This window comes from Panulirus ornatus, chromosome 12 (genome assembly GCF_036320965.1).
Source record: "Panulirus ornatus isolate Po-2019 chromosome 12, ASM3632096v1, whole genome shotgun sequence".
Taxonomy (NCBI): domain Eukaryota; kingdom Metazoa; phylum Arthropoda; class Malacostraca; order Decapoda; family Palinuridae; genus Panulirus; species Panulirus ornatus.
The window spans coordinates 29,582,396-29,609,957 of NC_092235.1; the positions used below are offsets into that span (position 1 = coordinate 29,582,396).

Genomic DNA, 27,562 nt, shown 5'->3' on the forward strand with positions numbered 1-27,562 from the left:
GAAGTATATTTATTTGAAATGAAGCACAAATAACCAATTGAAAACACCAGTACAAGTAGTACAAATAGAAATTAATAGTATTCAATACAAGTAACGACAGTAATACTTTTTTCCTTCAAGAAAACCAGCATCTCAAAATGGCTGTCACTGAGCCCTGATCTTTTCAGCTTGATAACGTCATTCCCCAAAGAGAAGAACCACTCTACAGCAGCACTGGAAGGGACTTTATGAACAAGTCCTTCAATGCCAAGCTTGGGAACAAGCTTTTGTTGACGATGAAGGGTTTCACAGGACTCTTGCTAAGAAATGTTTCCATCAACTTGGTCCCAGTTTCTTTGCTTTTCGCCCCACCCTCATAGAAAACCCCAGAGAAGTCCTCATCCTGGTCATTCTCACCCTTGCTATTTCTGGGTTCCTTCCCTGAGTCAGCCAGAATCTTCTCTACCATAATCACCATCTGCTTCTTCACCTTGGCTGTGATCTCCTTGACGTACGTAGTGATGTCCTCCAACAGTCTCATCCAGCCCAATTTGAACAGAGGGTGTAATGCATCTGCAGGGAGCAAGTCCATTTCCTCAAAAAAGGGGACTAAACCTACTTTTGATGCCATTCCCAACAGCAACTACCAGTGACTGACACATCTTGCCATTGGTGCTTTCCTTCAGCTCCCTCATAATTTTGAGAGAGTTGGCCAAAGTAGGCAAAAGTGCCCCCATGGAGGCTTTGTCCTTCTCTTGCATGATGTCCAGTGCCTTACAGACCAGTTGCATCACCTCATGATACTATATGAAGAGGCAAATATCAGCTGAAAGAAAAACAGTGAATTTTTTAAAATTTTATATCATATCATTTACTTTAAAGTTTTAAGATTCATACCTTTTCAAAAAGAAAAGTAAAATAAAAACGTGAAAAATTACTCACTAAATGAGAACAAAGGTACCCCAAAAATGTTGCACGCCCAGTGTAGCCCATGAAGCTTCTCCCTGTCTAGGAAGATGCTGACCCGATGAAACAGAATGTATTCAGAATCTTCCATGGAAATGACTGAAATTGTTAAATTTATCAAATCTGTATGTTTGAATGAAAACAAAATACTTTACACAACTTGTAAATAGCCAAAAAAATCAAGAAAAAATCAATAATCCCTATCACCTTCCAATGTTGATGCCAGATCCTCAACCTGAATGATGTCAGCAACATCGGTCCACCCCACACCTTCTTCCTCTTCTTGGACCTCCTCAGGCAGCTCCTCATCCATTTTGCAAAAGACACTGCACAATGAAACAATTAACATACTTTTTTTTATCAAATGTTCTAGAAAAAATGAAAAATGTAAATAATGAGAAAAGTAAAAGAATGCGAATAATGAGATTTAAGAAAAAATTTGCTTACTTAAGTGCCTTGACGAAGTTGCTGCCACTGTCAGAAGTAGTCCTACAGACTTCTGACTCGACTGCAAAGTAGAAGTGGACTTTGTACACCTCCTTTGTAAGGATGTCAAAGGTGTGTCGTCCAGTGAATTACCTACACACTAAGACTGACTTCTACCTGAGAAGGGTTTCCTGGTCAATGCAGTGTACAGTCATCCCCATGAATGACCTGAAATGAAACGGATTATGGACTACTTTGAATTAACTGAATTGAAATGTATTCTCTCTATATAAGATTTTAATTCATATTTTAAGAGCATTCCCCGCGTGCCACAGAAGGTGACTGAAGGGGAAGGTAGCAGGGGCTAGAAACCCTCCCCTCATTGTATTTTGACTTTCTAAAAGGGAAAAAAAGAAGTAGTCATGCACGGAATGTTCATCCTCCTCAAAGGCTCAGATTGGGGTGTCTAAATGTGTGGCACGGAATGTTCATCCTCCTCAAAGGCTCAGATTGGGGTGTCTAAATGTGTGTGGATGTAATCAAGATGAGAAAAAAGGAGAGATAGGTAGTATATTTGAGGAAAGGAACCTGGATATTTTGGCTCTAAGTGAAAAGAAGCTCAAGGGTAATGAGAAAGAGTGGTTTGGGAATGTCTTAGGAGTAAAGTCAGGAGTTAGTGTGAGGAGAAGAGCAAAGGAGGGAGTGGCACTACTCCTGAAGCAGGAGTGGTGGGAGTATGTGACACAGTGTAAGAAAGTAAACTCTAGATTGATATGGGTTAAACTTAAAGTGGATGGAGAGAGATGGGTGATTATTGGTGCCTATGCACCTGGTCATAAGAAAGATCATGAGAGGCAAGAGTTTTGGGAGCAGCAGAGTGAGTGTGTTAGCAGCTTTGATGCACGAGACCGGGTGATAGTGATGGGTGATTTGAATGAAAAGGTAGTAATGTGGCAGTTGAGGGTATAACTGCTGTACATGGGGTGTTCAGTGTTGTAAATGGAAATGGTGAAGAGTTTGTAGATTTGTGTACTGAAAAAGGACTGGTGATTGGGAATATCTGGCTTAAAAAGAGATTTATACATAAGTATACGTATGTAAGTAGGAGAGATAGCCAGAAGTGTAATTGGATTATGTGTTAATTAATAGGTGCATCTAAGATAGACTTTTGGATGTTAATATGCTGAAAGGGGCAACTGGAGGGATGTCTAATGATCATCATCTTGTGGAGGCAAAGGCAAAGATTTGTAGAGGTTTTCAGAAAAGAAGAGAGAATGTTGGGGTGAAGAGAGTGGTGCGAGTAAGTGAGCTTGGAAGGGAGACTTCTGCGAGGAAGTATCAGGAGAGATTAAGTGCATAATGGAAAAAGGTGAGAGCAAAAGACTTAAGGGGAGTGGGGGAGGAATGGAATGTATTTTGGGGAGCAGTGATGGCTTGCGCAGAAGATGCTTGTGGCATGAGAAAAGTGGGACGTGTCCAGATTAGAAAGGGTAGTGAGTGGTGGAATGAAGAAGTAAGATTATTAGTGAAGGAGAAGGGAGAGGCATTTGGATGATTTTTGCAAGGAAGTAGTGCGAATGACTGAGAGATCTATAAAAGAAAGAGCCAGGAGGTCAAGAGAAAGGTACAAGAGGTGAAAAAGGGGGTAAATGAGAGATGGGGTGAGAGACTATCATTAAATTTAAGAAAGAATGAAAAGATGTTTTGGAAGGAGGTGAAAAAAAAGTGCGTAAGACAAAAGAACAAATGGGAACATCGGTGAAGGGGATAATGGGGAGGTAATAACAAGTAGTGGTGAAGTGATAAGGCAATGGCGTGAGTATTTTGAAGGTTTGTTGAATGTGTTTGATGATACAGTGGCAGATATAGGGTGTTTTGGTCGAGGTAGTGTGCGAGGTGAGAGGGTCAGGGAGAATGGTTTGGTAAACAGAGAAGAGGTAGTGAAAGCACTGTGGAAGATGAAAGCTGGTAAGGCGGAGGGTTTGCAGTGGAATTTATTAAAAAAGGGGGTGACTGTGTTGTTGACTGGTTGGTAAGGATATTAAATGTATGTACAGTTCATGGTGAAGTGCCTTAGGACTGGAGGAATGCATGCATAGTACCATTGTACAAAGGCAAAGGGGATAAAGGGCAAAGGGGAAAAGTTTAGTGTTCAAATTACAGAGGTATAAGTGTGTTGAGTATTCCTGGGAAATTATATAGGAGGGTATCAATTATCCCTGGGGATAGGGGAGAAAGAATACTTCCCATGCATTCCTCACGTGTTGTAGAAGGTGGCTAAAGGGGATGGGAGCAGGGGGGCAAGACACCCCCTCTCCTTGTATTCTAACTTTCTAAAAGGGGAAACAATAGAAGGAGTTATGCAGGGAGTGATCCTCCTCAAAGGCTCAGATTGGGGAGTCTAAAAGTGTGTGGATGTAACCAAGACGAGAAAAAAGGAGAGATAGGTAGTGTGTTTGAGGAAAGGAACCTGGATGTTTTAGCTCTGAGTGAAATAAAACTCAAGGATAAAGGGGAAGAGTGGTTTGGGAATGTTTTGGGAGTAAAGTCAGGGGCTGGTGTAACAACGAGAGCAAGGGAAGGAGTAGCACTACTCCTGAAACATGAGTGGTGGGAGTATGTGATATAGTGTAAGAAAGTAAACTCTAGATTGATATGGGTAAAACTGAAGGTGGATGGAGAGAGATGGGTGACTACTGGTGCCTATGCACCTGAGAATGAGAAGAAAGACCATGAGAGGCAAGAATTTTGGGAGCAGCTGAGTGAGTGTGTTAGTAGTTTTGATGCATGAGACCGGGTTATAGTGATGGGTGATTTGAATGCAAAGGTGAGTAAAGTGGCAGTTGAGGGAATAATTGGTGTACATGGGGTGTTCAGTGTTGTAAATGGAAATGGAAGAGCTTGTAGATTTGTGTGCTGAAAAAGGACTGGTGATTGGGAATACCTAGTTTAAAAAGAGAGATATAGATAAGTATAAGTATGTTAGTAGGAGAAATGGCCAGAGAGCGTTACTGGATTACGTGATAATTGATAGGTGCATCAAAGAGAGACTTTTGGATGTTAATGTGCTGAGAGGTGCAACTAGAGGGATGTCTGATCATTATCTTGTGGAGGCGAAGGTGAAGATTTGTAGAGGTTTTCAGAAAAGAAGAGAGAATGTTGGGTGAAAAGAGTGGTGAGAGTAAGTGAGCTTGGGAAGGAGACTTGTGTGAGGAAGTACCAGGAGAGACTGAGTGCAGAATGGGATGTATTTAAGGAAGCAGTGCTGGCTTATGCAAAAGATGCTTGTGGCATGAGAAGCGTGGGAGGTGGGCAGATCAGAAAGGGTAGTGAGTGGTGGGATGAAGAAGTAAGATTATTAGTGAAAGAGAAGAGAGAGGCAGTTGGACTATTTTTGCAGGGAAATAGTGCAAATGACTGGGAGATGAATAAAAAAAAGAGGCAAGAGGTCAAGAAAAAGGTGCAAGAGGTGAAAAAGAGGGTAAATGAGAGTTGGAGTGAGAGAGTATCATTAAAATTTAGGGAGAATAAAAAGATGTTTTAGAAGAAGGTAAATAAAGTGCGTAAGACAAGAGAACAAATGGGAACATCGGTGAAGGGGGATAATGGGGAGGTGATAACAAGTATTGGTGATATGAGAAGATGGAGTGAGTATTTTGAAGGTTTGTTGAATGTGTTAGATGAAAGAGTGGCAGATATAGGTTTGGTTGAGGTGGTGTGCAAAGTGAGAGGGTTAGGGAGAATGATTTGGTAAACAGAAAAGAGGTAGTAAGAGCTTTGTGGAAGATGAAAGCTGGCAAGGCAGCAGGTTTGGATGGTACTGCAGCGGAATATATTGAAAAAGGGGGTGACTGTGTTGTTGACTGGTTGGTGAGGATATTCAATATATGTGACTCATGATGAGGTGCCTGAGGATTGGCAGAATGCATGCACAGTGCCACTGTATAAAGGCAAAGGGGATAAGAGTGAGTGCTCAAATTACAGAGGTATAAGTTTGTTGAGTATTCCTAGGAAATCATATGGGAGGGTATTGATTGAGAGGGTGAAGGCATGTACAGAGCATCAGATTGGGAAAGAGCAGTGTGGTTTCAGAAGTGGTAGAGGATGTGTGGATCAGGTGTTTGCTTTGAAGAATGTATGTGAGACATACTTAGAAAAGCAAATGGATTTGTATGTAGCATTTATGGATCTGGAGAAGGCATATGATAGAGATGATAGAGAAGCTCTGTGGAAGGTATTAAGAATATATGGTGTGGGAGGCAAGTTGTTAGAAGCAGTGAAAAGTTTTTTATCGAAGATGTAAGGCATGTGTACAAGTAGGAAGTGAGGAAAGTGATTGGTTCTCAGTGAATGTCGGTTTGCGGCAGGGGTGTGTGATGTTTCCATGGTTGTTCAATTTGTTTATGGATGGGGTTGTTATGGAGGTGAATGGAAGAGTTTTGGAGAGAGGGGCAAGTATGCAGTCTGTTATGGATGAGAGGGCTTGGGATGTGAGTTAGTTGTTGTTCGCTGATGATACAGCGATGGTGCCTGATTAAGGTGAGAAATTGTAGAAGCTGGTGACTGAGTTTGGTAAAGTGTGTGAAAGAAGAATAGAAGAGAGCTGAGAGTAAATGTGACTAAGAGCAAGGTTATTAGGTACAGTAGGGTTGAGGGACAAGTCAACTAGGAGGTAAGTTTGAATGGAGGAAAACTGGAGGGAGAAGTGTTTTAGATATCTGAGAGTGGATTTGGCAGTGGATGGAACCATGGAAGCGGAAGTGAGTCACAGGGTGGCGGAGGGGGCAAAAGTTCTGAGAGCATCGAAAAATGTGTGGAAGGCGAGAACATTATCTCGGAAAACAAAAATGGGTATGTTTGAAGGAATAGTGGTTCCAACGATGTTGTACGGTTGCAAGGTGTGGGCTATAGAGAAAGTTGTTCAGAGGAGGGTGGATGTGTTTGAAATGAGATGTTTGAGGACAATATGTGGTGTGAGGTGGTCTGATCGAGTAAGTAATGAAAGGGTAAGAGAGATATGTGGTAATAAAAAGAGTGTGGTTGAGAGAGCAGAAGAGGGTGTTTTGAAATGGTTTGGTCACATGGAGAGAATGAGTGAGGAAAGATTGACAAAGAGGATATATGTGTCAGAGGTGGAGGGAACGAGAAATGGGAGACCAAATTGGAGATGGAAAGATGGAGTGAAAAAGATTTTGAGCGATTGCAGCCTGAACATGCAGGAGGGTAAAAGGCGTGCAAGGAATAGAGTGAATTGAAACGATGTGGTATACTGTGGTTGATGTGCTGTCAATGAATCAAACCATACCATGGAAAGTTTTGTGGGGCCTGGATGTGGAAAGGAAGCCCTGGTTTCGGTGCATTATACATGACAGCTAGAGACTGAAAGTGAACGATTGTGGCCTATGTTGTCTTTTCCTAGGGCTACCTTGCACGCATGTGGGGGGAGGGGGTTGTCATTTCATGTGTGCTGGGGTGGCGATGGGAATGAATAAAGGCAGCAAGTATGAATTATGTGCATGTGTATATATGTATATGCGTATGTATATATTGTACATGTTGAAATGTATAGGTAAGCATGTGTGGATGTGTATGTATATACATGTGTATAAGGGTGGGCTGGGCCATTCTTTTGTCTACTTCCTTACACTACCTCACTAACGCGGGAGACAGCAACAAAGTATAATAAAAAACATAATAATATAATAATCTATTGGGAGGATATAGGGATGTACAGAGCATCACACTGGGTAAAAGCAGTGTGGTTTCAGAAGTGGTTGAGGATGTGTGGATCAGGCGTTTGCTTTGAAGAATGTATGTGAGAAATACTTAGAAAAACAGATGGATTTGTATGTAGCATTTATGGATCTGGAGAAGGTATATGATAAGAGCTGATAGAGATGCTTTTTGGAGGGTATTAAGAGTATATGGTGTGGGAGGTAAGTTGCTAGAAGCAGTGAAAAGTTTTTATCAAGGATGTAAGGCATGTGTACCAGTATGAAGAGAGGAAAGTTATTGGTTCTCAGTGAATGTTGGTTTGCGGCAGGGATGCCTGATGTCTCCATGGTTGTTTAATTTGTTTATGGATGGGGTTGTTTGGGAGGTGAATGCAAGAATTTTCAAGAGAGGGGGAAGTATGTAGTCTGTTGTGGATGAAAGGGTTTGGGAAGTGAGTCAGTTGTTGTTCGCTGATGATACAGCACCAGTGGGTGATTCGGGTGAGAAACTGCAGAAGTTGGTGACTGAGTTTTGTAAAGTGTGGGAAAGAAGAAAGTTGAGAGTAAATGTGAATAAGAGTAAGGTTATTAGGTTCAGTAGGGTTGAGGGACATTTTAGGTAGGAGGTAAGTTTGAGAGGAGAAAAACTGGACGAAGTGAAGTGTTTTAGATATCTGGAAGTGGATTTAGCAGCAGATGGAACCATGGAAGCAGAAGTGAGTCACAGGGTGGGGGAGGGGGCGAAGGTTCTGGGAGCGTTGAAGAATGTGTGGAAGGCGAGAACGTTATCTTGGAGAGCAAAAATGGGCATGTTTGAAGAAATAGTGGTTCCAACAAAGTTATATGGTTGCGAGGCATGGGCTATAGGAAGGGTTGTGCACAGGAGGGTGGATGTGTTGGAAATGAAATGTTTGAAGACAACATGTGGTGTGAGGGGGTTTGACCAAGTAAGTAATGAAAGGGTAAGAGAGATGTATGGTAAGTGGGAGACCAAATTGGAGGTGGAAGGATGGCGTGAAAAAGATTTTGAGTGATCGAGGCTTGAACATACAGGAGGGTGAAAGGCGTGCAAGGAATAGAGTGAATTGGAACGATATGGTATATCGGGGTCGACGTGCTGTCGATGGATTGAACCAGGGCATATTCAGTATCTGGGGTAAACCATGGAAAGTTTTGTGGGGCCTGGATGTGGAAAGGGAGCTGTGGTTTTGATGCATTACACATGAAAGCTAGAGACTAAGTGTGAATGAATGTGGCATTTGTTGTCTTTTCCTAGTGCTACCTCCCGTACGTGCGGGGGGAAGGGGGTGCCATTTCATGTGTGGTGGGGTGGCGACAGGAATGGATAAAGGCAGCAAGTTTGGATATATACATGTGTATATATGTGTATGTCTGTCTATGTATATGTATGTATAAGTTGATATATATATGTTCCATTCGCTGCAAGATCCACTCCCAGATATCTAAAACACTTTACTTCCTCCAGTTTTTCTCCATTCAAACTTACCTCCCAATTGACTTGACCCTCAAACCTACTGTACCTAATAACCTTGCTCTTATTCACATTTACTCTTAACTTTCTTCTTTCACACACTTTACCAAACTCAGTCACCAGCTTCTGAAGTTTCTCACATGAATCAGCCACCAGCGCTGTATCATCAGCGAACAACAACTGACTCACTTCCCAAGCTTTCTCATCTCCAGCAGACTGCATACTTGCCCCTCTTTCCAAAACTCTTGCATTCACCTCCCTAACAACCCCATCCATAAACAAATTAAACAACCATGGATACATCACACACCCCTGCCACAAACCTACATTCACTGAGAACCAATCACTTTCCTCTCTTCCTACACATACACATGCCTTACATCCTCGATAAAAACTTTTCACTGCTTCTAACAACTTGCCTCCCACACCATATATTCTTAGTACCTTCCACAGAGCATCTCTATCAACTCTATCGTATGCCTTCTCCAGATCCATAAATGCTACATACAAATCCATTTGCTTTTCTAAGTATTTCTCACATACATTCTTCAAAGCAAACACCTGATCCACACATCCTCTACCACTTCTGAAACCAAACTGCTCTTCCCCAATCTGATGCTCTGTACATGCCTTCACCCTCTCAATCAATACCCTCCCATATAATTTACCAGGAATACTCAACAAACTTATACCTCTGTAATTTGAGTACTCACTCTTATCCCCTTTGCCTTTGTACAATGGCACTATGCATGCATTCCGCCAATCCTCAGGCACCTCACCATGAATCATACATACATTAAATGACCTTACCAACCAGTCAACAATACAGTCACCCCTTTTTTAATAAATTCCACTGCAATACCATCCAAACCTGCTGCCTTGCCGGCTTTCATCTTCCACAAAGCTTTTACTACCTCTTCTCTGTTTACCAAATCATTTTCCCTAACCTTCTCACTTTGCACACCACCTCGACCAAAACACCCTATATCTGCCACTCTATCATCAAACACATTCAACAAACCTTCAGAATACTCACTCCATCTCCTTCTCACATCTTGTTATCACCTCCCCATTAGTGCCCTTCACTGAAGCTCCCATTTGCTCCCTTGTCTTACGCACTTTATTTACCTCCTTCCAGAACATCTTTTTATTCTCCCTAAAATTTAATGATACTCTCTCACCCCAACTCTCATTTGCCCTGTTTTTCACCTCTTGCACCTTTCTCTTGACTTCTTGTCTCTTTCTTTTATACATCTCCTACTCATTTGCATTTTTTTCACTGCAAAAATCATCCAAATGCCTCTCTCTTCTCTTTCATTAATAATCTTACTTCTTCATCCTGGGAACCTTGAAGAATGTGTGGAAGTTGAGAACATTATCTCCGAAAGCAAAAATGGCTATGTCTGAAGGAATAGTGGTTCCAACAATGTTGTATGGTTGCGAGGCGTGGACTATGGATAGAGTTGTGCGCAGGAGGGTGGATGTGCTGGAAATGAGATGTTTGAGGACAATATGCGGTGTGAGGTGGTTTGATCGAGTAAGTAATGTAAGGGTAAGAGAGATGTGTGGAAATAAAAAGAGCGTGGTTGAGAGAGCAGAAGAGGGTGTTTTGAAATGGTTTGGGCAAATGGAGAGAATGAGTGAGGAAAGATTGACAAAGAGGATATATGTGTCAGAGGTGGAGGGAACGAGGAGAAGTGGGAGACCAAATTGGAGGTGGAAAGATGGATTGAAAAAGATTTTGAGTGATCAGGGCCTGAACATGCAGGAGGGTGAAAGGCGAGCAAGGAATAGAGTAAATTGGATCGATGTGGTATACCAGGGTCGATGTGCTGTCAATGGATTGAATCAGGGCATGTGAAGCATCTGGGGTAAACCATGGAAAGTTCTATGGGGCCTGGATGTGGAAAGGGAGCTGTGGTTTCGGGCATTATTGCATGACAGCTAGAGACTGAGTGTGAACAAATGGGGCCTTTGTTGTCTTTTCCTAGCACTACCTCGCACACGAGGGGGGAGGGGGATGTTATTCCATGTGTGGTGAGGTGGCGATGGGAATGAATAAAGGCAGACAGTGTAAATTGTGTGCATGTGCATATATGTATGTGTCTGTGTGTGTATATATATGTGTACATTGAAATGTATAGGTGTGTATGTTTGCGTGTGTGGACGTGTGTGCGTGTACATGTGTATGGGAGTGGGTTAGGCCATTTCTTTAGTCTGTTTCCTTGCGCTACCTCGCAAAAGTCGGGAGACAGTGACAAAGCAAAATAAATAAATAAATACATATATATAAAAGGGGAGGGAGCGGGTGGCTGGAAATCCTCCCCTCTTTTTTTTTTTTTAATTTTCCAAAAGAAGGAACAGAGGGGGCCAGGTGAGGATATTCCAAAAAAGGCCCAGTCCTCTGTTCGTAACGCTACCTCACTAACGCGGGAAATGGCGAATAGTTTAAATATATATATATATATATATATATATATATATATATATATATATAATCCCTGGGGATAGGGGAGAAAGAATACTTCCCACGTATTCCCTGCATGTCGTAGAAGGCGACTAAAAGGGAAGGGAGCGGGGGGCTGGAAATCCTCTCCTCTCATTTTTTTTTTTTTTTTTAATTTTCCAAAAGAAGGAACAGAGAAGAGGTCCAGGTGAGGATATTCCCTCAAAGGCCCAGTCCTCTGTTCTTAACGCTACCTCGCTATCGCGGGAAATAGCGAATAGTATGAAAAAAAAATAAAAAAATAAAAAATATATATAAATGTTTTTTTCAAACTTTTTGCCATTTCCCGCAATAGCGAGGTAGCATTAAGTACAGAGGACTGGGCCTTTGAGGGAATATCCTCACCTGGCCCCCTTCTCTGTTCCTTCTTTTGGAAAATTAAAAAAAAAGAAAAAAAAAAAGAGAGGGGAGGATTTCCAGCCCCCCGCTCCCTTCCCTTTTAGTCGCCTTCTACGACACGCAGGGAATGCGTGGGAAGTATTCTTTCTCCCCTATCCCCAGGGATTATATATATATATATATATATATATATATATATATATATATATATATATATATATATATTTATATTTATATATTTTTATTATACTTTGTCGCTGTCTCCCGCATTTGCGAGGTAGTGCAAGGAAACAGACGAAAGAAATGGCCCAACCCCCCCCCATACACATCTATATACATACGTCCACACACGCAATACCTACACAGCTTTCCATGCTTTACCCCAGACGCTTCACATGCCTTGATTCAATCCACTGACAGCACGTCAACCCCTGTATACCACATCGCTCCAATTCACTCTATTCCTTGCCCTCCTTTCACCCTCCTGCATGTTCAGGCCCCGATCACACAAAATCTTTTTCACTCCATCTTTCCACCTCCAATTTGGTCTCCCTCTTCTCCTTGTTCCCTCCACCTCCGACACATATATCCTCTTGGTCAATCTTTCCTCACTCATCCTCTCCATGTGCCCAAACCACTTCAAAACACCCTCTTCTGCTCTCTCAACCACGCTCTTTTTATTTCCACACATCTCTCTTACCCTTACGTTACTCACTCGATCAAACCACCTCACACCACACATTGTCCTCAAACATCTCATTTCCAGCACATCCATCCTCCTGCGCACAACTCTATCCATAGCCCACGCCTCGCAACCATACAACATTGTTGGAACCACTATTCCTTCAAACATACCCATTTTTGCTTTCCGAGATAATGTCCTCGACTTCCACACATTCTTCAAGGCCCCCAGGATTTTCGCCCCCTCCCCCACCCTATGATCCACTTCCGCTTCCATGGTTCCATCCGCTGCCAGATCCACTCCCAGATATCTAAAACACTTCACTTCCTCCAGTTTTTCTCCATTCAAACTCACCTCCCAATTGACTTGACCCTCAACCCTACTGTACCTAATAACCTTGCTCTTATTCACATTTACTCTTAACTTTCTTCTTCCACACACTTTTCCAAACTCAGTCACCAGCTTCTGCAGTTTCTCACATGAATCAGCCACCAGCGCTGTATCATCAGCGAACAACAACTGACTCACTTCCCAAGCTCTCTCATCCCCAACAGACTTCATACTTGCCCCTCTTTCCAAAACTCTTGCATTTACCTCCCTAACAACCCCATCCATAAACAAATTAAACAACCATGGAGACATCACACACCCCTGCCGCAAACCTACATTCACTGAGAACCAATCACTTTCCTCTCTTCCTACACGTACACATGCCTTACATCCTCGATAAAAACTTTTCACTGCTTCTAACAACTTTCCTCCCACACCATATATTCTTAATACCTTCCACAGAGCATCTCTATCAACTCTATCATATGCCTTCTCCAGATCCATAAATGCTACATACAAATCCATTTGCTTTTCTAAGTATTTCTCACATACATTCTTCAAAGCAAACACCTGATCCACACATCCTCTACCACTTCTGAAACCACAATGCTCTTCCCCAATCTGATGCTCTGTACATGCCTTCACCCTCTCAATCAATACCCTCCCATATAATTTACCAGGAATACTCAACAAACTTATACCTCTGTAATTTGAGCACTCACTCTTATCCCCTTTGCCTTTGTACAATGGCACTATGCACGCATTCCGCCAATCCTCAGGCACCTCACCATGAGTCATACATACATTAAATAACCTTACCAACCAGTCAACAATACAGTCACCCCCTTTTTTAATAAATTCCACTGCAATACCATCCAAACCTGCTGCCTTGCCGGCTTTCATCTTCCGCAAAGCTTTCACTACCTCTTCTCTGTTTACCATATATATATATATATATATATATATATATATATATATATATACATATATATATATATATATATATATATATATATATATATATATATATATATATATATATATATATATTTTTAAACTATTCGCCATTTCCCGCATTAGTGAGGTAGCGTTAAGAACAGAGGACTGGGCCTTTTTTGGAATATCCTCATCTGGCCCCCTCTGTTCCTTCTTTTGGAAAATTAAAAAAAAAAAAGAGGGGAGGATTTCCAGCCACCCACTCCCTCCCCTTTTAGTCGCCTTCTACGACACGCAGGGAATACGTGGGAAGTATTCTTAATCCCCTATCCCCAGGGATAATATATATATATATATATATATATATATATATATATATATATTTTTTTTTTTTATACTTTGTCGCTGTCTCCCGCGTTTGCGAGGTAGCGCAAGGAAACAGACGAAAGAAATGGCCCAACCCCCCCCATACACATGTACATACACACGTCCACACACGCAAATATACATACCTACACAGCTTTCCATGGTTCACCCCAGACGCTTCACATGCCTTGATTCAATCCACTGACAGCACGTCAACCCCTGTATACCACATCGCTCCAATTCACTCTATTCCTTGCCCTCCTTTCACCCTCCTGCATGTTCAGGCCCCAATCACACAAAATCTTTTTCACTCCATCTTTCCACCTCCAATTTGGTCTCCCTCTTCTCCTCGTTCCCTCCACCTCCGACACATATATCCTCTTGGTCAATCTTTCCTCACTCATTCTCTCCATGTGCCCAAACCACTTCAAAACACCCTCTTCTGCTCTCTCAACCACGCTCTTTTTATTTCCACACATCTCTCTTACCCTTACGTTACTTACTCGATCAAACCACCTCACACCACACATTGTCCTCAAACATCTCATTTCCAGCACATCCATCCTCCTGCGCACAACTCTATCCATAGCCCACGCCTCGCAACCATACAACATTGTTGGAACCACTATTCCTTCAAACATACCCATTTTTGCTTTCCGAGATAATGTTCTCGACTTCCACACATTTTTCAAGGCTCCCAAAATTTTCGCCCCCTCCCCCACCCTATGATCCACTTCCGCTTCCATGGTTCTATCCGCTGACAGATCCACTCCCAGATATCTAAAACACTTCACTTCCTCCAGTTTTTCTCCATTCAAACTCACCTCCCAATTGACTTGACCCTCAACCCTACTGTACCTAATAACCTTGCTCTTATTCACATTTACTCTTAACTTTCTTCTTCCACACACTTTACCAAACTCAGTCACCAGCTTCTGCAGTTTCTCACATGAATCAGCCACCAGCGCTGTATATATATATATTATTATTTTATTTTTATTATACTTTGTCGCTGTCTCCTGCGTTTGAGGTAGCGCAAGGAAACAGACGAAAGAAATGGCCCAACCCCCCCCATACACATGTATATACATACGTCCACACACGCAAATATACATACCTACACAGCTTTCCATGGTTTACCCCGGACGCTTCACATGCCTTGATTCAATCCACTGACAGCACGTCAACCCCGGTATACCACATCGCTCCAATTCACTCTATTCCTTGCCCTCCTTTCACCCTCCTGCATGTTCAGGCCCCGATCACACAAAATCTTTTTCACTCCATCTTTCCACCTCCAATTTGGTCTCCCTCTTCTCCTTGTTCCCTCCACCTCCGACACATATATCCTCTTGGTCAATCTTTCCTCACTCATTCTCTCCATGTGCCCAAACCACTTCAAAACACCCTCTTCTGCTCTCTCAACCACGCTCTTTTTATTTCCACACATCTCTCTTACCCTTACGTTACTCACTCGATCAAACCACCTCACACCACACATTGTCCTCAAACATCTCATTTCCAGCACATCCATCCTCCTGCGCACAACTCTATCCATAGCCCATGCCTCGCAACCATACAACATTGTTGGAACCACTATTCCTTCAAACATACCCATTTTTGCTTTCCGAGATAATGTTCTCGACTTCCACACATTCTTCAAGGCCCCCAGGATTTTCGCCCCCTCCCCCACCCTATGATCCACTTCCGCTTCCATGGTTCCATCCGCTGCCAGATCCACTCCCAGATATCTAAAACACTTCACTTCCTCCAGTTTTTCTCCATTCAAACTCACCTCCCAATTGACTTGACCCTCAACCCTACTGTACCTAATAACCTTGCTCTTATTCACATTTTCTCTTAACTTTCTTCTTCCACACACTTTTCCAAACTCAGTCACCAGCTTCTGCAGTTTCTCACATGAATCATCCACCAGCGCTGTATCATCAGCGAACAACAACTGACTCACTTCCCAAGCTCTCTCATCCCCAACAGACTTCATACTAGCCCCTCTTTCCAAAACTCTTGCATTTACCTCCCTAACAACCCCATCCATAAACAAATTAAACAACCATGGAGACATCACACACCCCTGCCGCAAACCTACATTCACTGAGAACCAATCACTTTCCTCTCTTCCTACACGTACACATGCCTTACATCCTCGATAAAAACTTTTCACTGCTTCTAACAACTTTCCTCCCACACCATATATTCTTAATACCTTCCACAGAGCATCTCTATCAACTCTATCATATGCCTTCTCCAGATCCATAAATGCTACATACAAATCCATTTGCTTTTCTAAGTATTTCTCACATACATTCTTCAAAGCAAACACCTGATCCACACATCCTCTACCACTTCTGAAACCACACTGCTCTTCCCCAATCTGATGCTCTGTACATGCCTTCACCCTCTCAATCAGTACCCTCCCATATAATTTACCAGGAATACTCAACAAACTTATACCTCTGTAATTTGAGCACTCACTCTTATCCCCTTTGCCTTTGTACAATGGCACTATGCACGCATTCCGCCAATCCTCAGGCACCTCACCATGAGTCATACATACATTAAATAACCTTACCAACCAGTCAACAATACAGTCACCCCTTTTTTAATAAATTCCACTGCAATCCCCTCCAAACCCGCTGCCTTGCCGGCTTTCATCTTCCGCAAATCTTTCACTACCTCTTCTCTGTTTACCAAATCATTTTCCCTAACCCTCTCACTTTGCACACCACCTCGACCAAAACACCCTATATCTGCCACTCTATCATCAAACACATTCAACAAACCTTCAAAATACTCACTCCATCTCCTTCTCACATCACCACTACTTGTTAACACCTCCCCACTTGCGCCCTTCACCGAAGTTCCCATTTGCTCCCTTGTCTTACGCACTTTATTTACCTCCTTCCAGAACATCTTTTTATTCTCCCTAAAATTTAATGATACTCTCTCACCCCAACTCTCATATATATATATATTTTTTGCTTTGACGCTGTCTCCCGCGTTTGCGAGGTAGCGCAAGGAAACAGACAAAAGAAATGGCCCAACCCACCCCCATACACATGCCTTGATTTAATCCACTGACAGCACGTCAACCCCGGTATACCACATCGCTCCAATTCACTCTATTCTTTGCCCTCCTTTCACCCTCCTGCATGTTCAGGCCCCGATCATACAAAATCTTTTTCACTCCATCTTTCCACCTCCAATTTGGTCTCCCTCTTCTCCTCGTTCCCTCCACCTCCGACACATATATCCTCTTGGTCAATCTTTCCTCACTCATTCTCTCCATGTGACCAAACCATTTCAAAACACCCTCTTCTGCTCTCTCAACCACGCTCTTTTTATTTCCACACATCTCTCTTACCCTTACGTTACTTACTCGATCAAACCACCTCACACCACACATTGTCCTCAAACATCTCATTTCCAGCACATCCATCCTCCTGCACACAACTCTATCCATAGTCCATGCCCCGCAACCATACAACATTGTTGGAACCACTATTCCTTCAAACATACCCATTTTTGCTTTCCGAGATAATGTTTTTTTTTTTTGTCGCTGTCTCCCGCGTTTGCGAGGTAGTGTTTCTGTTTCCCATTTTAGAAAGTTAAAAAAAATACAAGGAGGGGAGGATTTCTGGCCCCCCACTCCCGTATATATATATTTTTTTTTTTTTATACCTCGTTGCTGTCTCCCGCGTTTGCGAGGTAGCGCAAGGAAACAGACGAAAGAAATGGCCCAACCCCCCCCATACACATGTACATACACACGTCCACACACGCAAAATATACATACCTACACAGCTTTCCATGGTTTACCCCGGACGCTTCACATGCCTTGATTCAATCCACTGACAGCACGTCAACCCCTGTATACCACATCGCTCCAATTCACTCTATTCCTTGCCCTCCTTTCACCCTCCTGCATGTTCAGGCCCCGATCACACAAAATCCTTTTCACTCCATCTTTCCACCTCCAATTTGGTCTCCCTCTTCTCCTCGTTCCCTCCACCTCCGACACATATATCCTCTTGGTCAATCTTTCCTCACTCATTTTCTCCATGTGCCCAAACCATTTCAAAACACCCTCTTCTGCTCTCTCAACCACGCTCTTTTTATTTCCACACATCTCTCTTACCCTTACGTTACTTACTCGATCAAACCACCTCACACCACACATTGTCCTCAAACATCTCATTTCCAGCACATCCATCCTCCTGCGCACAACTCTATCCATAGCCCACGCCTCGCAACCATACAACATTGTTGGAACCACTATTCCTTCAAACATACCCATTTTTGCTTTCCGGGATAATGTTCTCGACTTCCACACATTTTTCAAGGCTCCCAAAATTTTCGCCCCCTCCCCCACCCTATGATCCACTTCCGCTTCCATGGTTCCATCCGCTGACAGATCCACTCCCAGATATCTAAAACTCTTCACTTCCTCCAGTTTTTCTCCATTCAAACTCACCTCCCAATTGACTTGACCCTCAACCCTACTGTACCTAATAACCTTGCTCTTATTCACATTTACTCTTAACTTTCTTCTTCCACACACTTTACCAAACTCCGTCACCAGCTTCTGCAGTTTCTCACATGAATCCGCCACCAGCGCTGTATCATCAGCGAACAACAACTGACTCACTTCCCAAGCTCTCTCATCCCCAACAGACTTATATATATATATATATATATATATATATATATATATATATATATATATATATATATATATATATATATATTTTTTATTATTATTTTGCTTTGTCGCTGTCTCCCGCGTTTGTGAGGTAGCGCAAAGAAACAGACGAAAGAAATGGCCCAACCCACCCCCATACACAATGTATACACACACACGTCCACACACGCAAATATACATACCTATACATCTCAATGTACACATATATATACATACACAGACACATACATATATACCCATGCACACAATTCACACTGTCTGCCCCCATTCACTCCCATCGCCACCTCGCCACACATGGAATACCTTCCCCCTCCCCCCTCATGTGTGCGAGGTAGCACTAGGAAAAGACAACAAAGGCCCCATTCGTTCACACTCAGTCTCTAGCTGCCACGCAATAATGCCCGAAACCACAGCTCCCTTTCCACATCAAGGCCCCACACAACTTTCCATGGTTTACCCCAGACGCTTCACATGCCCTGATTCAATCCACTGACAGCACATCAACCCCGGTATACCACATCGATCCAATTCACTCTATTCCTTGCCCTCCTTTCACCCTCCTGCATGTTCAGGCCCCGATCACACAAAATCTTTTTCACTCCATCTTTCCATGTGTGGGTGTTTATGTATATACATGTGTATGTGGGTGGGTTGGACCATTCTTTCCTCTGTTTCCTTGTGCTACCTCGCTAATGCGGGAGACAGGAAATAAGTATAACAAAATAAATTAAAGAAATAACTAACTGTATATTAGTGTTCTTTTTAACTGAAGTAAAAAGTAATCTAATGAAAATTTATGCATACCTGTGGAACATGTCAAAACGTCAGCCATAGTAGAGAACCACTGTAAAGAGTTGAGCACCTCAGGTGCTGCCTCTTCTTTTCAAGCCTTAAAAAGTTTATCAAAATATGTAGTAAGTAATACTAATGTTTTCTGATGTATATTCATTTGTCACTCGAAACATTTATTCAGCTTCAATAACTAGAACATGCTTTTGCAAATGCTTATATCAATATGGTCAATGTGACACTGAATCTTAGACCTGCAAGGGTTAAACAGCCAAAAGAAACGTACTTGTCTTCAATATGCCTGATGAGTGTCTGCCTAAACATTATGTGATGACCAGGAACACAGGTATTGATAAAGTCCTTCCACAAATCAGTCGACGTCGAGTGGCAACATGTCCATAAAAAAGCGATTAACTAGTTAAAAATAACTACAATTTCATTACATTTCATCATAACTGACAGACAAAAAAGACTTTCAGACAAAGTTGAGTACTAATTACACTTACTGACCTCTGCAGAGAGAGCCTTGGTGACTGAAGTGTCCCATCATGATCTCCAGTAAAGTCAGCAAACCATGGTATTCTGCCTATTGTTAACGAGGCGCTCTAGACATTTGTTGGTTGCTTCTTCCTTTTCTGGATCGCCACTCCATCCTTGATGCACTTGTACTCCAGGTTCTGCTTACCCTTGGGGCCCATGTATTCCAAATAACTGTACAGGCATGGCTAAGGGTTACCAGGTTCAGTTTTCCCACTAGAAGCTCCAGGTGCTTGACTTGAGGTTGAATCATTGACAACCCTTGATTCTCCTTCGCCTTCAGACACTGAAACATGTTCAATTTCAGTCTCTTTCTGAGTTGTCTTGGTGAAACGACATATCATCTTTCTCCAAATAATCTTAAGTCACATCAAAATCATTTAAAAAGACATTGTATGAAAGGTTACTGTATTGAGTTGAGTTTTTATACTTAAAGTATGTTTCTTACAGTGAACACCTGAAGAGACAAAAAAGGAGAATGAAAAGGACTGAAGAACATCAGACTGTCCAAAATTGATTAAAAATAGACTGTCGGTCCCAATTCCAGTCCTAACAGGGAAAAGGACTGACTTTCCTAGTCATGGTCCTCATAATGGACAGTTCCAGGAAGTCAGTCCTGCCCACCTTTGATTGCAGGCAAGAAAAGAAAGGGGAAGCTGTGTCAGACCTTTTAAAGTTCCATTATTGATTTCAATGCAAAGGAATATCACAAGGTTATTGACTGGCACAATATTGTTACAGAGCCCCCTTTAACAATGGACGTCAAAGATGAAACAATCTCGAACATCATCAAGAGTGGCAATCCCATAGAAAATTATTATTTCAATATGCCATGCTACACACAGGCAGTAGAATGCCATATACAATCAATTACGGAAGTGTATGGCCAAAAAAGTAGAGATGGGTAAATAAGAACAACCATTCAAAGCAAAAAGGCTCTGCCAAAATTTGACTCAAAAAAGAATTCATGGCTTAAAAAAGCACAGCTCCTTATACGGTTGGGTGCTTAGGAAGAAGTTAGAGTGAAACTCGCAATGCAGCCACATCCACGCTGTAAGTTCTGAGTTATTTTTGAAATATTGTACCTCTTACTTCTGAAGTACAATACTTCAAAAAGAAGCAAAGAGCTGCATACAATAGAATTTCTGTTATATCTTAAAGGAAAACCACACAGTAAACTTCAGATTTCATTTTATTTATATTGATACTGAAATGACATATAAAATAAAAAGGTATTTATTTACAAATCTAATTTTTGTAATGTAGAATGAGTTGTCATTTTTACCTAATGCTGTTCATATACTTCAATTACCTACAGCTGAAAAATACGGCAATTAGATTTTTAGCAATTTTCTAAAACAGGTGGTATCTTTAGTAAAAAAGCTATACTTCCAATTTCCTTGGGGAGCCAAAAGAGTTGTTCAATTTCTTCCAGATTTCTGAAATACTTAAGTGTTTTCTATAAAATTAAACCCTACCCTACTTAAAATTAAACACATTTTCATCTTTAGTTTTTGTTCTATAAATGTGCATTTCTAAGACCTTATTTTTTCAATTTTTGAGTCCCTCAAGGAGGTTAAAGACATTGGTGTAGAGAACTCATATTTTCTTTGCAGAAATTTTTTCATGGATCCACAACTTTTCTGCACTACCTCCATATGAATATCAAAAAAGTGTGAAAATAATCCACCCTAATGTGTATGCACTAAAATTACTGGGGCATCATTATATAAATAAACACCAAGATTATTGTTGGTCAAAGTCATCACATGTAAACCCTTATGTTTATAACTGATCAATGTATCACTTACAGTTGGATCCCTGCTATGTCAATGAAAATGTGCAGGGAGTAAAGCCCATAATCAGTACAATATTCTAATATGAAGGAGCATTTAGTAACATGTTCACGGGAATTTTGGCTACACATAATTTTTCCATGGAATTCAAAAGGTTTATCACTATGGTTCCACATCAAAGGATGCTAGTCAACAAATTTATGTTATAACAGCCAATGGAAAACAAGTACAATATTTTTATTATCAACAGAGGTAAGCAGCAGAGAATATGTGGTTAGTATTGACTACATCTGCAGTATCTACTGGTATCCACGACGGCCTATCTCAGAAACAAAATCATTCTTAATATTCATCAAGAGATTTACCCTAGGAAATAACTGAGTATTGATATGTTGTTTGTAAATAACAGAATACAGTGAAGAAAATTTCTAATCTTAAAGTTCCTTAGGTTTTCAACTTAATACTCTAACTGTAGTAAACTTATTTTGAAGTCATCTGTGGCTGATAAACTTTAGTGAGATGAAAGTATGTGACATTTTAATGGTAAAACTCTGTTCATGAGTATCACATAATGGAAAATTATAGAAATAAAAACTTGAGTGTTAGAATGAGGATATAGGTATAGAATCACCAGACAGTGAATGAAATTCAATACACACAAGATTAATTCTGTGACACCTAGCACATATCAAGGCCAATTATAGAATTGTAATTTAGGGATAGGATGCTAATGTTTCTTTGTAATTATTATATGAACCTTATCTTATTATTGTTTTGATCAAACAACAAAAAATAAAAATTGTGCAAAGAAAGGTTGCATATTGATATGAATATATGTCTTGAGGGATGAAAAACTATTTCATAACCAGAGGCATATCCCCATCAGTATCTGAGAGAGCAGTTGCTCAGTAGTTAATTAAAGCTGTGTTACCCCCAAAATAAGATATGTCCACGAGAATTCATCTTCAACCACATAATCTATATGAAGCCAGTAGCTGCTCATTTACAGGGACTTTTTATTGACCTTAAAGTACCCTGCCTGGGCCTGTGACATCAAAGTGCAAAGATAATGTTGTACCATACAGATAGCTATGACCACAGTTCACTGACCACTAGCATCTGTGTCTCAAGCCAATTACTATCAGGAATCAATAATTTTTTGAAAAGGAAAGAAAGCAGGAAGAATAAATGGATGCCCACAGGGATACACTGTAAGCACAAGAGTGTCTTCTTTTTAAAAACTTCATTCTTTACTTATGGACAGGGCCCTATGAACATCTATGAGCACATACACATGATATAGGAAGGACATACAGAAAAACCTTAGGAAAGACAGCTGCTCCACATTCCAGATCATCCTCTGTTGAGTGTAACATACTCAAAAGTTATACAAGGGAGGTCAACCAGAACCAAACAGAGATGCCCTTAAACAAAGTATGAAAATGCCAAAGCTCCCTCTTGTCAATCTCATCACATGAAAGATTCCTTACAAAAGCTCTAAGGCAGAATAGACTTTCCTTACAAAAATGGACTCTAGCCAAGAGCCCATGATGTGAAGCACTGTAGTTCCAACTTTTTGATCCAAACTGAAATGTCTATTGCTGATTAAGGTTTACAGGTGCCTACCTAGATGAACAAAGCATTTTCTGAGCGATTTTCTGAGATCCACAAATTCACTGTACACTTTGACAGCTAAAAGAATGAAGCTCTTATGAAGGAAAGTCAAAAACTGTATTGAGACACACCTACTCCTAAATTCAACAATCTTCTTAAGGGAAATCTTCTGATGTGATAGATTCTTGCGTTATGATGTTGTTCAGATTTCATTCAGTCATCTTCCTGATCCTATAACTATGAGGAATGGAGTTTTCTTAAGAACCGTTTGGAGGTAGCTGGCCTTGAAGCTAAGACGTAATGAAAAATTCATGACCTCCAACAGCTCCCACTTAGGATAAGATGCAGCTACATGCTACCTTAGAAAATAAGATCTTAATTTACTCCATTCTGAACATGTACAAGAAACAGTGCAATCTCATGATAGGGACTCCTCCTGACTTTATTCTTGCCATATGTAGGTCTCCATAATGTCTAAAAGACACCAGTATCACACCAAACTTCAGAATATCTTATAATAAAATATCAAACAGCCTTGTATTGTCCAAGTGGATGAACAAACATCATGTAAATGAACATCATTTAAGGTTTCTCCAAACTTTCAAAAATTCATCCATATATGAAGATTCTAAAGCCCAAATTATAATGAATCTTAGAGAGTTTGAGGAATCTTGCAAGGAAAATGGTACATCAGCATGTATCCTCTTCCAAAAAGGTGGTTTACCAACTAAACCTTGAAAACTAGCAAATTCAAGAATTATCTTGTCAAGGATCTTCATCAAAGACAAAATACAACTGTAGTCAGAGTACTCCAAAGGAAAATTATGCCACCGCATCCTACAGATTTTAAATTGGAAATCAAAGAAATCCTAAAAAGGTGATGACCTATGAGGTACAAAGCTACACTTCACTACAGGTTGAGTATCCCTTATCTAAAATGCCTGGGACCAGAAGTACTTTGGATTTTGGAATATTTGCATATACATAATGAGATATGAGGAAAACAGGATGGTATGGAAACTAACGGGTTAAAGCTGAGACATACCTCAATGTTTAGACCATTCAATTGTCTTCCTCAGGAGATACTGATTCCAGCATTGGATGGGACCATATTCCCCAGCAAGTGATGGTCGCCTGGTCAGATGCCTTGGCATGTTGCTCTCTGACTGGATCGCTCGTCCTGCTGCCTCAACCAATTCACAGTGATCTCTGCTGCTTGACGTGATCAGCAGATAAACCCAGACTTTGTGTTAACTTTGTTCTTAATCCCTTTCTCTAGTTAAGCTCTCATACTATCACTAAACAGTTCATCACTTGCCTGTAGTTGCCTTGGTGTCGACTATTTAGTGATAGTGTGAGAGCTTACCTAGAGGAAGGGATTGAGAACAATCTTAACACAAGGTCTATGTCCATCTGCTTGTCATGTCAGGCAGTGGAGATTGCAGTGAACAGGTGGAGGCAGCAGGACGAGTGATCCAATCCGTGAACGACATGCCAGGGCATCTGACTAGGTAACCATTACTTGCTGGGGAATAAAGTCCCACCGAGTGCTAGAATCAGTATCTCCTGAGGAAGACTGTTGAAAGGTCGAAATGTTGAGGTATGTATCAGCTCTAATCTGTTTGTTTCCATACCATCCTGTTTTCTACATTTGTCATGATTGATAATAGATAATGAATATCTTGGAGATGGGACCCAAGTCTAAACACGAAATCCATTTATGTTTCATAAACAACTTATACACATAGCCCCAAGGCTATGTACACAAAAATTCTCATAATTATTTGCATGAAACAAAGTTTGTGTAACACTGAACCATCAGAAAGCTAAGGTGTCACAACATCAGCAGCCACAAGGGCAATCTGTGGTTGTTTGACATCCCCTTTATTCCCAACTCTGAATTTATATGTTACTGATAGCCATAATTTTCTTACACACAGCAAAGAATGAGCAAAAACACAGAGAGTAATGCATGCAGGTCTGGTGGTGATGATGGTTTGTAACAAACTGGCACCAACAGAGTGTCAGAGCCCAGCATAAGCAAGTGGGATCAGGTGTGGAATTTTCCATTTGTAATGTTATGTTGCTGCTCAAAAAGTTTTGGATTTTGTAGCATTTTGGATTAAGAATGTTCAACCTGTATTATATTCTGAATAACATGATCCACATGAAAAATGTTGATTCCTGTATCCTCGTGGAGAACATAGTCACTGACCTTGATAAGCTGTTTGCCCAAATGTTTGGAAAAATATTTGAATGAACTGATTCTTCAGCACTACTAAAGTAGGAATACGATGGGGGATATCGAAAGAATGATACAATCCTTGCACGTTAAACACTGTATAGATGTGGTGTTGCCCATCATCAATTGGATCCATCAGCCATACTGCAAATATTCAGAGAGAAATGGCTGGAAAACCATTTACCATTTCTTGCTGGTAAGCTAACAACTTGGAGCATCTGCCCATATTTTTGTCTCCATTTAACCCTGTACAAAGTGAAAAACCCACCAAAAGTCTGATGCATCTGGCCAAACTGTCACCAGGTCCACAAGGATTCTCCAAGCCAAAGGTCCCAGCAGATTTTCTTTGTTGGACCACTATTTTCCACAGCTTTGCAAAGATCATGGGAAGCCTATATATCTCTGTTTCCCCTTAAACAATCCACAGCATGGAGCAAGACTACCCAAGGGAGATAAGTATCCCTGCCATTTTTACCAACCCATAGGGCGAGGGCAGGAGACCCAATTCTAACAATATTCCCAACAAAACATGCAATCACTTTTGAATAAAGATCCAAGGAAGTTAGTTTAGGAATGATGTGAAAACAAAAGTAGCCCATGAAAGGTGGGTGAACATTTGTGCCTATACAGCTGATAGTGAAAGGAATGAAGAAGAGAGAGGTGCTTTCTAAGAAGAACCAAATGAGTATTTTGGCAATTCTGGTGAAAGGTACTGAATCCTGGAGGTCAGAGATCTGAATGCAAAATGCAAGTTGAGGATATGAATGGGGCTTGGGGTGCTCACTGCTGTATGCTGAAAAAGAAATGGTGATAAGGAATACTGGGTTTAAACAAAGTGCATACTAGGTATATTTGGAATAGGGAGTTGGGGATCAAGGGCCATTACTGAATAAGGTGCTAATTGACAGGTGCGCAAAGGAGGGGTTGTTGGATGTAAACATGCTGATAGGGGCAGCAGGTGGAATGTTCAATCATGTCTTGTGGAAGTATATGCAAAATTTCTTTTTGGTTTAAAAGACAAAATGACGTGTGAGAAAGAAATGATGAAAGTGAATTAGCTTAGAAAGGAGGCCTGTGTGGAGAGATACTAAGAGGAATTGATAGAAGGGTGGCATAAAGTAAGTGTAAATGAAACAAGGGGAGTGGGAAAGGAGGGGAAGGCATGTTGAAAAACAATGCTTGCTTGTAAAAGGTCTTTGTGTGGTATGCAGAAGGTGGGATGTGGGTGTATGAGAAAGGTTAGTGAAAGTGGCATTAGAAAGTTAAATTGCTTGTGAACAAGAAAGAGAGATGATGGATGACATCTGCAGGAAGGAGTCAAGAATGAAAGGGCGTGAGTGTTTGGTAGTTGCACAAAAAAGCAACAGGATATCAAGAGGATAGTAAAGGAGATGAAGAAAAGAGCAAATGAGAGATCGAGTGATACTGTAACTTCAGGAAGAATAAGAAAATATTGTGGAAGGAGGTGAAGAGAACACATGGGGACAGATTGGAGCAATAGTGACGAGGGCAAGTGCAGAAATGATAACAGAGAAGAGGCGAGTACTTAAAATGACTGTTGGATGTGTTACAAGAAAGGGTTGTTGATGTGGATTGTCTTGGATGAGGCAGTATGTACAGTGAGGGAGTCTTGGTGATTAGTTTTGTGAAAAGACAAAAGGCAGTGAAAGCCGTGTGTACGATGAAGTATGGTAAAGCTGCTGGAGTGGATGGGTTTGCAGTGGTATTTCTCAGAAAAGGGAGTGAATGCTGTCAGTGTTGTTGATTGGTTAGTAAGGCTCTTAAACAAAGGTATGGCCCAAGGAGAGGTGCCCATGGACTAGAAGAATGGTCATTCTGTATAGTGCCCTTATAGGCATGGGTAATAAGTGAATGCTTGCATCACATAAGTCTGCTAAGTATACCTGTTTGCACATGGAAAAGTGGGGATTGAGAGGGCAGTGGCATACACAGGGTATTACACCGGAGTGGATCAATGTGGCTCTAGGTGTTTGCACTGAAGAATTTCCATGGGAAAAACTTGCAGAATCTGAGAGATATATTTATAAGTGGCATTTATGGATCTAAAAAGAGTTTCTTATAGGGTTAACAGAGACACCCTGTGGAGAGTATTAAAGAAATATGGTGT

The 27,562-nt window shown here is 41.1% G+C and overlaps 1 long non-coding RNA gene across 2 annotated transcripts; it reads right to left on the reverse strand.

Moving 5' to 3' along the window:
• Positions 1 to 833: 833 nt before the first annotated feature.
• LOC139751992 (uncharacterized) lies at positions 834 to 24,242 on the reverse strand. 2 transcript variants are annotated; one of them, XR_011713461.1, is made up of 5 exons: positions 19,532 to 24,242; positions 19,261 to 19,345; positions 1,393 to 1,599; positions 1,153 to 1,271; positions 834 to 998 (listed from the first exon to the last, which is right to left on the reverse strand). It is a non-coding gene; the product is annotated as an uncharacterized lncRNA (long non-coding RNA). The 2 variants fall into 2 exon arrangements; XR_011713460.1 differs by having other exon boundaries at positions 834 to 1,271.
• Between the last annotated feature and the right edge of the window lie 3,320 nt (positions 24,243 to 27,562).